A 12823-nucleotide genomic window follows, 5' to 3' on the forward strand; every position below is an offset into this window, starting at 1 on the left:
ATATATATATATATATATATATATTACAACCCTTATATTTTATTTCTGTAATTTTGGTAGCATTCCAATTTCTGCCTAATATCACTTCTCAGTCTTTTGGCTAAGACCAAATTAGTGTCTGTTCTTACAGTTTAATATCTGATACATTCTGTCTCTAATTTCTGCATGATAGAAAAAATTTTAAGGCAAGTATACAATTTATCCATCCTAGGATTTTAGGCATTTACCATAATGCAGGCAGAAAACTGAGTGCCCAGAGGAAAAAAAGAAGTTGTTGAAAAAGTAAATGAATAAATTTAGTTGCTCCTGTATCAAGCCTTAAATAATTGAGCTGATGAGATCATTTGTGACTGATCTCACAGCCAGCCACTGAAGCCATTCCTAGCAATTACATCTCCCTTCCAGCTCTTTTCTCCACTCTTTAAGTATGAAATGAAGGAGAAAGCCATGTTCTAACTTAAACAGCTAGGCTGGGGGAAATTTCAGAAAATATATATAGCTCATTCCACCTTCTTATAGACAAGATCTAACCTCCTCCCAATTGGCATGTACAATAGCAGGTACTGTTGAGACTGAATGACTTTTATAGTTGGGATCTAAAATGCCCCCTAGAAGGCTCATTGTGCAGCTGATGGTCTTTGAGAAAGGTGATTGGATTACGGGAGCTCTCACCTCATCAGTTGTTTAGCCCAATAATGCATTTATAACTCAGTGGGCTTATTGGGAGGTGGGGAATAATTGTATGAGCTGGTCACTAGAGGTATGGGTTTGAATAGTATATATTTTGTTCTTTACCATTCTTGGTTCCCTCTCTCTCTCTCTCTCTCCTCTCTCCTCTCTCCTCTACTCCTCTCTCTCTCTTTCTGCTTCTAGTTGTCACTAAGTGAGCAGCTTTCTTCTGCCACACCCTTCTACCAGGATGTTTTCCCTCACCTCAGACCTAGAAAAGATGGAACAAGCCAGTCATAGACTGAAGCCTCTGAAACTGTGAGACCCAATAAATCTTTCCTACTTTAAATTTATGGTCTCACAGGCTGGGGATGTAGTTCAGCGATACTGTGCCTATAAGGTCCTGAGTTTGAGTCCCTCCTGATAACAGAAAAAAAAAAAAAGTTTATATTCTCGCATATGTTGTTACAGTGATGAAAAACTGACTTACAGTCCTTTTAGCACTTCCCCAAAATCTGCAATATTCTTATAAAAATGGTTTACCAGGCTGGGGATTTAGCTCAGTGGCACTGTACCTGCCTTGTAAGCACAAGGTCCTGGGTTCAATTTCCAGTACCAAAAAGAAAAAAGTTTTACTGAAGTTTAACATACATGCAGGAGAGTATACAAATCTAAAGGATACAATGCAATGCATTTTCACAAAATGAACACACATGTGAAATCATTTTGATAAACAGAATGCTATCAGTACCCCCAAAAGATCCTCCTTTATTCCTTTCCAGTCACTAAGACCCCCCAAATAACTGAAGTATTTCCAGTACTGTTTTCACAAAACTATTTGTGAAACATTTCTATACTTATGACTCCATCTATTTTTTTAAAAAATTGTTAACCATGAGAAAAAGCAACATGTGTTCCTGGGGATTTAGCTCAGTGGTGCCATTCAATTCCCATACTGGAAAAAGAGAAAGAAAGTTAAAACAAATGTACAAAAGTGTAAAAAGTAAAAATGTTTCCTTTATCAACCATCTGCCTACATACATACATCATGCCCAAGGTCATAACAATTTGGTATCTGTCTCAGATCAGACTATATAAACAATAAGAAAAAAAGTCAGTTCAAAGATGAAAAAAATAATAAAAAAATATATTGGCTCACATAATTGATTTAATCATTTTCTGAGTAAATGAATACCAACATTGCTTTCAGTGTACTGTTATTATAAATGATGCATTTCAACCCTTGCATTTTAGAACATCTTAAGCAAAAAATGTAGATTCTAAAAGTCCAAAGGTAGGGCACTCTTTGGATTATTTTTTAATTAAGTCACACAACTACATCATCAAAGACTCAGTTTCTTCCTACCTCCTGACTCTACCTTCTGAGATACCAGCTGCATCCTATCTTTGTTGTAGCATAGTTGTCAGCAGGACCATATATTTTATCAGAAAGAGGGAGATAAAAAAGGAATGAGAAGAAAAAGAGGGAAGAGAGAGAAACTCAACCATGGAAGGAGAGTCCTGGGCTTCATTTGCTTTGGCCCAGATTTGGCCATCAGCCTGCTTATGAGTTATCACAAAGACCTGGGGAAGCTATGTGGTGACTGAGTCAGTCCCCTTTCCTGAATCAATCTCTGAAGCAGAAAGGCTGAGATTATCCTAGCTGGGCCCATGAATGGAATCATCCTCTGGAGTTGGGTATAGGGTCAGTTCCACCCAAACCAAATACAGTGGACCCTTGACTTATGAACTTCATTTATTCCCAAGGGATGGTTGTAACTCAGGTTGGTCAGTTGAAGGCTCAGGCCTCTCTACACAGCCTTCAAAGTCTCTTCTGTATACAGGCAGATCTCAGTGTCCTTAGAGAGACATTGGCCCAGGATTTCTCAATTAATCCCACACAGGAAAGGAAGGTGTAATGTTCCTTCCAGAATTCTTTAAGGGTTAAGTCTCTATCTAAGACCATCTGAAGCACAAGCCACCAGCATTTGAGACATAACTGAAGATTTTGTTTGTAAGTTAAAATTAAAATTCCAGTCATAACCTAAGCTGTTCATATGACAGGCCTTTCATAAATCAAGGGTCCACTATAAATGGTTGTGATACCATGGGGTACAATTAGAATGGATGCCTAAAGGCCACCATATTAATAAGGAGAAAAGGGGAACCCTTACATAGTGTTCACGGGAATGTAAATTAGCATAGCCATTATGCTCAGAAAACAGTATGGCTCAGAAAAAAAATTAAAAATAAAACTACTGCAAGAGCTGGCAATCCCACTATTGGGTATATATCCAAAGGAGATACAATCAGTACATGGAAAAGGCATCTGCACTTCAATATTTATTGTACCATTATTCATAATTACCAAGAAAAGGAAACAACCTACACCTCAGCTGATGAACAAAATGTAGTCCATCTACAATGATGGACTACTATTCAGGCATAAAAAATGAAATCCTACCATTTGCAACATCTTGTATAGAACTAGAGATCAATAGTGAAATAAAGCCAGGCACAGAAAGACAAACAATGCATGATCTCATTTATATGTGAAATCTTAAAAAGTTGTTCTTGTAGAGGTAGAGAGTAGAACAGTGGCTCCCAATGGCTGGGAAAGGTATGTAGGAAGCGGGCAGAGGAAGAGGTTGAACAACATGTACTACGATATAGTTGGAATAAATAGGTTCTGGTGCTCTGTTGCATGATAGGGTGACTATAGTCAGCAATAATGGATAGCCTATTTCTAAGTAGCTAGAAGAGCAAACTTGAATATTCTCACTACAAAGGATGAGAAATGTTTAAAGTGATGATATGCCAGTTATCCTGATTTGATCACTGTGCAATGTATACATGTATCAAAACATCACACTGTGCCTCATAGGTAAGTACAATTATTATGTCAATTGTAAATAAAGAAAATACCCATGCCAAGCCCTACTATAAATATTCTGGATATATTCATCTGTAGTGGAGTGTGGGCACCAGCATATTTTTAAAATTTGTTCAGATGACTCCTACATACAGCCAAGTGACAAACCCCAGCCCTGCCCTATTACTGTTTTCCCAAAATCAGGCCACCGTCCTGCCACCAGCAATGCACTCCCCACTCATTCTCCGCACCACAGGAAGAGTGGCATTGCTAAAACATGAAGTTAGTCACATCTCTTCCCAACTAAAAATTCACCAATCATCTCCTCGTCATATGAGGTTGGTGTTTACAAGCTTGTTGGCCTGACATCCAAAGCCATCCACATTCTGCCCCCTGAGGACCTCTTCACTTTTAGACTCTACCCCTTAACCCCTAAATTCTAGCCATACGTACATCCTGGGTTCTCCCCAGTGACCAAGCCTTCACCCTTGTCTTCCCACCTGAATGCCCCTCTGCCTCCCTAGCACCTTATTCAGTGATGATGTGACCTAAGATCCTTCCTGGAAACCTTCCCACACCCAGGTTGGTGGATAGGCCACCTCCTTTTCTAGAAGCCCACCAGTCCAACATGCCCCTCAGAAAATGTATAACACTGTGTTGTAGTAATGTCACATTTGTCTCTTTCTGAGAGTCTTAACTCTTGGCCTCCCTGTGTCCTAACACAAGACCTGGGATGCACAAAGCAGGCCTTGATGAACATGTGCTCACTAAATGAGTGACAATCCACCCTCTCCCAACTGCACTCAATGCTCAGAGCCTACTATCTAGTTACCATCCACAAATGGATCTGACTCCCTCAGTTCTGGAATTCCCTTGCTGCTGCTGTACTCCACACATGCTTAAATCACAGAGTAGCTATGCCAGACTTTGTCTAGCCCATAATTAAGGATGAGAAAGGTGAGACTCGTGGCTACTCTGGGCTGGACACTTCACTTTCTTTAAACTCAAAACACCATTACAAACTAATTATAAACTGAGACGGAGATAAAACTGAAACTACAGAATCTGGCTCTATGAGCTTTAGCCCTTTTTGCTGGGCCCTGTGTTCATGAATTGAAAGGGGATGGGGCCGGGTGGTAACAAAGGAAGTGTTTTGTATGAGGTTCAGTCAAGTGCAGACACAAGAGGAGACACAGGACAAGCTCAAAAAAACAAAGCAAATTGTGCTTATAGGTCCTAAAGATGGCACACCACAAAGAGCCACTTGGAGAGACACGGGAGTGGTCAAGCAGCAGAAGACAACAGTGAGAGGAACATTTAGGCCACAGCCTTTATTGGGGTTTCCTCAAGAATATAAGGCTGGGCAGGAAAAGCTGGTGAAGATTGACTAGTCTGAATAATTTTGGTGGCCCTGGGCAATAAAAGTGTTCCCTAGTTATCTGGCTCCTGGTCCCATGATGATTAGAGTGGGAGACTATTGTCTCCAGCAATGTAAGCACCAGACAGAGGAGTTGAGTCTTTGGAGTGGTTCGTTTGGATATCAGAGACAGGTTCCCAGGGCTAGATTCTTTGTAATCTAAGGAATGGCTAACCCTGGAAAGACAGTCTTTTCCAATCCAGAAAGATTTTTAAAGCTGTCAAAATGTAGTCTACAGGAAAATTTACAATAGAATATAGAAAAAAATAAATAAATTCCCGGGGAAGGAGGAATGACTGCTGAAGGCTCAAGCTGACAAAGTAACTTGGTTTCCGGGAAGGGGCAGTATTCTAATTCTACAGTCATCAGTATTTCCACCATTCATCATGTTGAATCCCAATGACCTGCTCCTAATGCCACACTCTAACAAATATCTTCTGAATGGGTGGCCCCCAAGACAAGGGATTTTACCAGCTTTACTCATTAATGTATTTCAACTCCCTAGGATGGTACCTATTATGTGATAGATAAACATTTACAAAGTAGAAAAATATTTGTTGGCTTAATAATGGAATGAAATGATAATCATTCTGTTAAAAGAATCTTGTATTTTTTGTCACTACTGTGCAGGCTTTGAGAAGCCAATTCTCTGGAGAGCCCATACATAAGGTTCAATAACTTTGTTCCCTCTTCTGTATAGTCTTCCCCTTTTGTCTTGGGGAAACTGGAAATGATGTGTACTCATTAAGTAGTAAAACACATCAAGATCTTCAGATGAAAAGCTCCTTAATAGGTGAAAAAAATGTCCTGATAATGCTTTAATTCTAAAATAGTAATCTTGGGTGGCACTAGCTCAGGAGGCTGTGAGGTTTTATAGCTGTTTATAAACTTGAAAATTGGTTCTAATTCATCACCACCAATAGAGGAAGAGCTGTTGCTCATCACCTTGAGTTTGACTTTCAGAGCTTTTCTGACTTTGAGATTTCATAACGCCAAAACCATCGAAATAATTTCAAATTGCTTTATGTCCACTCCAGCTCCAACACTGAAATGCAAAAACAGGCAGATATCATGAAAGGTCTGTCTGAAAAGCATTTGTGCCCAGGTTTATGCCCTGTCTCTTCTAGGAGCACCAGCAACATGTCCTAGGAGCCATCAAGAAAGCCAAGCAGGTCACCACTCCTGAGGTGAACTCCATTATCCGACAGCAGCTTCGGGCTTGCCGGCTGTTGCAGCTGCAGACCCCTTTACTGCCTGATGCTCCTCTGTGTCAGGCAGCAGCAGCTGTGAGCAAGAGCACTGAGCAATGGGCTCCGGCTGCTGTCAATGCTGGGCTCCCAGGGCCACCCACCCAAGGAAGACAACCAATGGGCATGAGAGTGACCCCCACCCGAAGGACGAGGGAGAGAAGTCAGATTAAACAGCAGCCGTGGCGGCCAGGGACTGGGGAGGGGGGATAATCAAAGGATGAAGGAGAGAAGTCAGATTAACCAGCAGCCGTGGCGGCCAGGGACTGGGGAGGGGGGATAATGGGGAAACTGAGGCCCAGGGAAACGAATGCAGAGTGCCAGACAGCTTAGTGCCAGACAATTATACTTCCAGGAATGGCTCAAAGACCCTGTAGCCAGGTACATCCTTACCTATAAAAATAGGTACTTCTGGAAGTGTGGTTTTTAATCCTGTTCTCCACCAAAGAAAACTACCTCTCATACCCATTACTTGCTGCTGTGAGCTGAATGTTTGTGTCCCCTACCAAAAAAATTCAAATGTCAACATCCCAACCCCCAAGATGATGGTGTTAGATCTGTAAGGTCATTAGAAATGCGTAAGGTTTCCTACAAAAGAGGCCTAAGAGAGGTCCGATGCTGAGAGCGCTTTGCTGTAGATCACTATGGCCAGGCCTAACAGATGAGGCAAAGCAGGGCCCCTCGTGGAACAAGGAGCACACATCTTGTTAGCTTCCTCCCAAGGACAAGGCAGAGCCCGGTGGCAGGAGAACTGGTGACAAGAGGGTATGGTGGAGCAAGGCCTGGCCCAGAAGAATGCTCTCCCTGTTCCAATCACAGGCATCCCTTTGACCTCATCCTACGCTTCCCTTATCTCCACACTATAAATAAACGTGCTGCAGTTGCCAGCCAGACCTTTTCTCCCATCAGGAAGAAGGCTCCACCTGGCCCCAGTTTTGTTTCTCTTTGTTCTCTCGGATCTCTTTGCTTTTTCTTCATCTCCCACCATCATTTCTCACTCCACGGACCCTTGAGCCATGCTGGGCAGGCCGTGGCAGTCCCCTCACCCCTCTCACTATGAGAGAACACAGTGAGAAGGTGCCAAACAGGAACCAGGAATAGGCCCTCCCCAGACTGCAAATCTGTGGGTCCCTGGATCTTGGATTTCCAAATTGCACAACTGTGAGAAATAAATTGCAATAAATAGTATGTAATACCTCAAATTCACACAAAGATGTTAGATCTTCTAAGAAGAATCTTTAATGTAGAGAAGGACATGAGCACAGAAGACGAAAGCACTGTGAGATGGGGAAGGAGGGCAGACAGAGAAAACTGGTGTCCCCTTCTCTGCTGTACCCTAGGCCAGGTCTGTATCCATTGTCCATCAGCACAAACTCTTTGATCAGAACTTCCAGCCTCACCCTGAATAGATTATTAAATTTTCTCTAGAGAATAAACATAGTAGAAAAAACTGCAGTAGGGCCAAAAGCACCATAAGGACTCTCTGCCTGGATGAGGTATCCCTGGGACATCCTTTTATCAGCCCCCTCTTCTATCATCAGCTCCTAATTTTTGCTGTTTCAAAGATCTAGAGGAACACCCTGCCTGAGAAATTTCTGGCTAGGTTAGCTCCTCCAGCACCAAGCTCCCTTCTAGTGGATCCACATCCTGGCTGTTTACTCCCCAGGTGAAAGGCAAGGTAATTATTCCTTGGGAAAGCTGGGATATTGGACTAAATAGAACAAGTTAAGACCTTAAGTTAAAAGACCAGATTTGTGCACCTCATTCTTACCTTCTGATGGCCGGGCTTCTCACAGTCCTCTGGAGAACATGTCTTGTCTCCCGGAATTTTTTCAATTGGAAGCGGCATCTGGCTGTGGTCAGAATTTTCAGGTGCTACAGGTACAGACAGAAATCAACAAATGGCCTACTGGCTTGTGTGCATGGAAAGGACAGGATTCCTCTGGTGTGGCCGATCCAGTGCTGCCTCATGGTTTGTCAAGACTGCTATTTCCTCTCTCCACCTTTTGCTGCTGGGGATTGAACCCAGGGGCCTTCACACTGAGCTACACCCTCAGCCCTTTCTTTCATTTTTTTATTTTTTGAGGCAGGGTTTTACTAAATTGCTGAACTTCCAAGGCTGTGTTCAAACTTGCAATCTTCTTGCCTCATCCTCCAGATGTGCACTACCACAACTGGCTTCTCTTTGCCTTTTGGCAGTGTTGTTCCTGGGAATCGGTTGGCTCTTTGTTGCCTCAGAAGGGCCTTTTCCATTGGGGCAGGGAAGCTGGCTCCTCACAGATCCAGATTTGAATCCTTCTAGCACCTCAGAGGCAAGAGAAGGCTATCTTTTCTCTTAGTTACTAAAAACTGTCTTAAAAAAGGGCTCTAACTGACATGCTTGGTCACATTGCCAAGTTCCTAAGTTTGGCAGGAGGTCTTTCATGAATCCAGTTTCCAGAGTTCTGCAAGAGTTCTTATTCTATCAGGAGCACAAAGTGGATTCTTAATATTAAGACAGCTGCAAAGAACAAACAGAATGCCACAATACCTTTACAACTTTTTGTTGTTGCTACTGCTGAGGTCAGAATCCAGAGTCTTGCACATGCTAGGCAAGTGTTCTGCCAATAAACTATTTCCTTAGCCCCCCAGCCTCTACCATGCTTAGGTCTAGTTCAGTGAGAAAGAACACTTGCCAAAGTCAGAGAAAACAACTTTAGTACTCACAGGGAGGCAGCAAGAATCAACAGAAGCCTAGGGTCTGTGGCAAGCCGGTTTTTCAAAGTTCAAGAAAGCTGCCCAGAGTGAATGGAGTCTGGTCTGTCAGCACCCCATATCACACAGCCGCTGAGAGACCCTAAAAACACCTTTCCTGGGTTTAATACCCTGGGTACCATACCCGCTAGATTACTGGAAGCAAGCATTGCAGAGCATACTGTTCTAGGAGGAATAAGCATAGCCTAGGTTGCTATGGATGCATCCTAGTCTCAGGATGTTGCATTCTCAGCGCATTCTACCAGAATGCATAAGCCAGAGAGGAACAAGTTGGGTTAACCAAGGTCTTTCAAGGTTCGACTTCTGTAACCTGCAGGAGAGATGGTGCCCTGGTCTAGCCTGGATTACATGCCTACCCTGTGGCCAATGGTCACTGGAGCACAGGGAGTTGGTATTATCAGTAGAGGGGACAGAAGCTGTGTGGATGAACCAAATCCATAGTTACCTCAGTCTCCATGGGCTCTGTAAGTGTCTTGGTAGCTGTAGTCCACGATAGGTGATGGGAAACAACGATAAGACAGAAAGACAATTTTTTTCTCGGAGAAAGAATGAGAGTAAGAATGATTCAGAGTATGGGCTTTGGGAGGCAGAAGTGTCCGTGAGGAAATGAGGAACACTCCCCATACGGGTAGGGAGCCCACAGTGTGTCACACCTCCAGTAGTGAGTTTTCCCTGCCTCCAGCTTCATGTTCCCTTCTGCAAAACACAAAGAAACTCTGGACTCCGGGCTTGTCTACTGTCTATAGAAGCAGGACCCAAGACTTATGCTCATTGTGAGTGATCTTAAGAGAAGAGGAATGAGGGGAACACCACAGACCAGAGGAAGGAGCCAAGAAAAAATGAAAGTTTGGCTAAATTCTACACTCAGCTTGATCCTATGAGGAACTCTGTACAGAGGGGAGAGTTACCCAGGCTTGAGAACAGAAACCAGATCTATGTACCCCATACCTGTCATTGGCTATGTTCACCAGAGCCACCTCCACGAGGTATCAGTCATTCCTAGACAAGGTGGCTCTTGTTTGCTGGGCACTCAGAATTGTGACCAGCCAACACTCCCGGCAGCTGGTGGGTGGGTGTCTGACATTAAAAGGGATCTGGATGGGCCCCCAACAATGCCTGCTTCAAGGCTGTTGTGATATAATGTATTTCAAGTGCTTTTCACAACAGTAATAGTAAGCCTCACATGATGCATGATTCTGGCCAGGTGCTTGCACAGACAGGATTCGAGAGAGCTAAGTTCATATTCTATGCCAAACTTGCCACAAACTAGAAATGTGATTTGGAGTACATAATTTAACCCCTTTGAGCCCACGATGTCAAACCCACAAAACAGGCTACTAAGCAGAGATCTATCTTGGGGCTGCTGTACAGATGATACAAGATGCTTCCTGGGATGCTCCAGGGGCAGTGCTAGCCCAGATTCTGTTATTATTTGCCTCTGCGATCAAACCATCTAAAGCAATCAGCGCTTTAGCTGATAGACACATGGAAGTCACAAGGACAATCACAAAAGACAGGAATAAGAATTTGCAATATGTAAAAAGATGAAGCCAAGGGTGTTGATGGAAGTAAATGCACTTTCAAAAAGAGGATGTGCAAACTCAGCCTTTGAGGATGTATGTGATTCATCAAGAGAGTGTGTGGGACCGAGACTTGGCAACGGCTCCTCATGCCCACACAGATCACTGCTGGGAACAAAGGGGCCTCACCCTAGGCTTCGTGAAGATTTATCAACCTGAGGTCTCTACCTTCAACAGAGTGAATAAGCTCTTCCTGCCTTTAACTAAGAAGAGGGGATTTATGTCAAGTACAGATCAGCTTGTGCTCTGATACCAAACAAACCTGGGGCCTACCCTGCTCTACACCTTAACAGCTGTGTGGCCATGAATATGTTTCACAGCTCAAAGCTTTGTTTTCTCCTTAGTTAATAAGGCAAAGCAATATCTTCATTTGGGGCTACGTTAGAGAGCTAAATTAAATGGTATTTGTAAACACTTCAGTCAGGACCTGTTTCTTCAATCAGTTCCTGCTCCCAATTAGCAGCTGTTAGGATTGTTACTGATGTTCATTTGTTCAACAGATATTTTTTGATCACCTACTGTGAGTCAACACTATTCCTTGTGACAGGAAGACACAGGCAATAGACACTATAAAGTCCCTCCTCGCTCCACATAAAGAGAAATAGGGAATAAGTAAACAAGAAGAAGTCCATGATGTGATTTAGTGTTGTGCAGAGAGTTAAAATAGGGTGATAAAACTGAGGTATAATAGATCCTTATGTCCATCCTTCCCTTTAGGAAGGCCTTTCTGAGGAGGAGAGGTTCAGGCAAACCTGAAAACTCAAGTGGGCACCAATGATTAAGTGGCCAGGGAAAGTACATTTCAGGTAGACCAGCCAGTGCAAAGACCCCAAAGTGGAAACAGGTTGGGCATGATGGGAACAAGCTCAACATATTTGAGCTAGAATACAGTGCCATAGAATAGATGAGAAATGAGTTTGCAGAGTTTCACATACTGGGGAAACAGTTTCCATTGTAATGTAATGGGGTAGAAAGCAACAGAAGGATTTTTAAACTAAAAAGAAATGTAATCTGAGATAGGCTTTTCAAAGTTCGCCTGGGAGCCAGGCTGGGGGTGCCTGCCTGTAATCTCAACATTCTGGGCGGCTAAGGCAGGAAGATTGCAAGTTGAAGCCCAGCCTGGACAACTTAGTAATTTAGAGCCCATCTCAAATTTTTAAAAAAATTAAAAGGGCTGGGGATGCAGATCAGTGTTAAATTCAATCCCCAGGGAAGTAAGGAAAGGGAAGGGAGGGAAGGGAGGGAAGGAAGGGAAGAAAGAAAGGAAAGAAAGAAAGAAAGAACGAACATACATTTGAAAATTACCTGGGTAATTTCATCCCATATTTAAAGAAGCAATATTGCTATACTACATAAATTTCAAAACTTGAGAATGTAGGCACATTTCCCAATTTATTATATGAGATTGGTATTATCCTAACGGCAAAGTCAGACAGCTATCACAAGAAAAGAAAACTAAAATCTAATTAATATCCTCATGAATATACATGTAAAAATCCTTAAAATTGAATTTTAACAAACCGAATCCAGCAACATGTAAAAAGTGTTATACACCATGACTAATCAGGAGTAAACCAAGAGTGTAAGGTTAGTAATATCTAAAGAATCAATTAATATACTACATCATTCTAATAAAGGACAAACTCTACACATTCCATTTCAATAGATACAAAAAATTCACTGACACAAGAATAGTTTCGCCACTATGGAAAACAATACAGCAGTTCCCCAAAAATTAAAATAGAATTACATGATCCAGGAATTCCATATCTGGGTATATACCTAAACCAAGGACTTGAACAGATAATTTTATGCCCATGTTCATAGTATCATGATTTATAATAATCCAAAGACGAAAGCCCATGGCAGCAGATCAGACTTGGCCACGAGTGCAGCTTTTCCACTGTTTCAGGCTGAAGTCTTTAGTAACTTCTACTCTGATCTTCCAAATGCAGTCTTCCAACCTTCCTTTGGGTTATTATAACAGCCTACCTCTCACAGCCCCACCCAAAGTCTAATTCCAATATCAAACTACTCAATCTCTACTACTTTTTTAAAATACACATCAATGTATTTTAAAATCTCACACTACTACCACAATTCTCTGTGTGTTTAATCTATCAGCAAGTATTATTTATGTTTGTGTTTGCTCCAGAGGTGTTAGGATTAGAGATTAAGTTATGGAGGTTCTCTGACATGGGTTGCTGAGGCCTCTGCCTTATGTGTGCTGGGAAAGGAGGCAGCATGAGCGTGAGCGTGTGTGTGTGTGTGTGTGTGTGTGTGT

General features: G+C 42.4%; 1 protein-coding gene and 1 pseudogene across 1 annotated transcript in view; one reads left to right on the forward strand and one right to left on the reverse strand.

Annotated features, from left to right (window-relative positions):
* Tmem163 (transmembrane protein 163) overlaps positions 1-12823 on the reverse strand; it is a 357236-nt gene that overhangs the window by 244477 nt on the left and 99936 nt on the right. The gene's annotated exons all lie outside the window — the stretch shown is intronic.
* On the forward strand, positions 81-200 carry LOC117283698 (annotated as a pseudogene).

Source organism: Fukomys damarensis, unplaced genomic scaffold (genome assembly GCF_012274545.1).
Source record: "Fukomys damarensis isolate Sample0158 unplaced genomic scaffold, DMR_v1.0_HiC HiC_scaffold_29, whole genome shotgun sequence".
NCBI classification, from domain to species: Eukaryota; Metazoa; Chordata; class Mammalia; order Rodentia; family Bathyergidae; genus Fukomys; species Fukomys damarensis.